Consider the following 2,021-nt stretch of genomic DNA (forward strand, 5'->3'; position numbering starts at 1 on the left):
ACCATTCCGAGGCGGCCCTGCAGCCTCTTCCGTCTAGCCGTTGGGGCCATCTCGCCGCATCCCCCACCTCGCACCACGATTGCTATGCGGTGAGGCTCCTTGGCCGCCTCGGAACTATCTGTGTATCGGACGCATCGCGGGATAAGGGGTTGTCACTGGTAGTCGCCCCAAGCGCGTCCGATGCTTGGACTATTCCGAGGCGGCCCTGCAGCCTCTTCCGTCTAGCCGTTGGGGCCATCTCGCTGCATCCCCCACCTCCTCGGCCGCCTCGGAACTATCTGTGTATCGGACGCATCGCGGGATAAGGGGTTGGCAGTGGTAGTCGCCCCAAGCGCGTCCGATGCTTGGACTATTCCGAGGCAGCCCTGCAGCCTCTTCCGTCTAGCCTTTGGGGCCATCTCGCCGCATCCCTCGCCTCGCACCCCGATTGCTATGCGGTGAGGCTCCTCGGCCGCCTGGGAACTATCTTCGTATCGGACGCATCGCGGGATAAGGGGTTGTCACTGGTAGTCGCCCCAAGCGCGTCCGATGCTTGGACTATTCCGAGGCGGCCCTGTGGCCTCTTCCGTCTAGCCGTTGGGGCCATCTCGCCGCATCCCCCACCTCGCACCCCGATTGCTATGCGGTGAGGCTCTTCGGCCGCCTTGGAACTATCTTCGTATCGGACGCATTGCGGGATAAGGGGTTGTCACTGGTAGTGGCCCCAAGCGCGTCCGATGCTTGGACTATTCCGAGGCGGCCCTGCAGCCTCTTCCGTCTAGCCGTTGGGGCCATCTCGCCGCATCCCCCACCTCGCACCCCGATTGCTATGCGGTGAGGCTCCTCGGCCGCCTTGGAACTATCTTCGTATCGGACGCATCGCGGGATAAGGGGTTGTCACTGGTAGTCGCCCCAAGCGCGTCCGATGCTTGGACTATTCCGACGCGGCCCTGTGGCCTCTTCCGTCTAGCCGTTGGGGCCATCTCGCCGCATCCCCCACCTCGCACCCCGATTGCTATGCGGTGAGGCTCCTCGGCCGCCTTGGAACCATCTTCGTATCGGACGCATCGCGGGATAGGGGGCTGTCACTGGTAGTCGCCCCAAGCGTGTCCGATGCTTGGACCATTCCTAGGCGGCCCTGAAGCCTCTTCCGTCTAGCCGTTGGGGCCTTCCCGCCCCATCCCTCGCCTCGCACCCCCGATTGCTATGCGGTGAGGCTCCTCGGCCGCCTTGGAACCATCTGTGTATCGGACGCATCGCGGGATAAGGGGTTGGCACTGGCAGTCGCCCCAAGCGCGTCCGATGCTTGGACCATTCCGAGGTGGCCCTGAAGCCTCTTCCGTCTAGCCGTTGGGGCCTTCCCGCCCCATCCCTCGCCTCGCACCCCGATTGATATGCGGTGAGGCTCCTCGGCCGCCTTGGAACTATCTGTGTATCGGACGCATCGCGGGATAAGGGGTTGGCACTGGTAGTCGTCCCAATCGCATCCGATGCTTGGACCATTCCGAGGCGGCCCTGCAGCCTCTTCCGTTTAGCCGTCGGGGCCTTCCCGCCGCATCCCTCGCCTCGCATCCCGATTCCTATGCGGTGAGTCTTCTCGGCCGCCGCGGAACTATACCTGTTATTGCTACTGCATCCTTCGGCTGGTAACCTCCTCTGCCGCCTTGGAACGTTCTCTTTGTCGGACGCGTCGCGGGATAAGGGGTTGGCACTGGTAGTCGCCCCAAGCGCGCCCGATGCATAGACCGCTCCGAGTCGACCTTGCTTTCAGCCTCTCACATGCATAGACCTCTCTGAGTCGACCCTGCAGCCTCTCACGTTTAGCCTTTGGAATCTCGCCTCACAACATGATTGCTATCCTTGATGCATCCCTTGCCTCGAGCCCTGATTGCTTTCTTGGCTGCATCCCTCCTCTCCTCACAGCCCGGTTGTCATCACTGCTTCATCCGTCGCTTCATGCATTCTGGCTGCTGGGCCCTTCCCACCGCACACCTCGATTGCTATCTCTTCTGCATCACACACCCCGATTGCTATCTCTGCTA

The sequence above is a fragment of the Cryptomeria japonica genome, unplaced genomic scaffold (assembly GCF_030272615.1).
Source record: "Cryptomeria japonica unplaced genomic scaffold, Sugi_1.0 HiC_scaffold_185, whole genome shotgun sequence".
Classification (NCBI taxonomy): domain Eukaryota; kingdom Viridiplantae; phylum Streptophyta; class Pinopsida; order Cupressales; family Cupressaceae; genus Cryptomeria; species Cryptomeria japonica.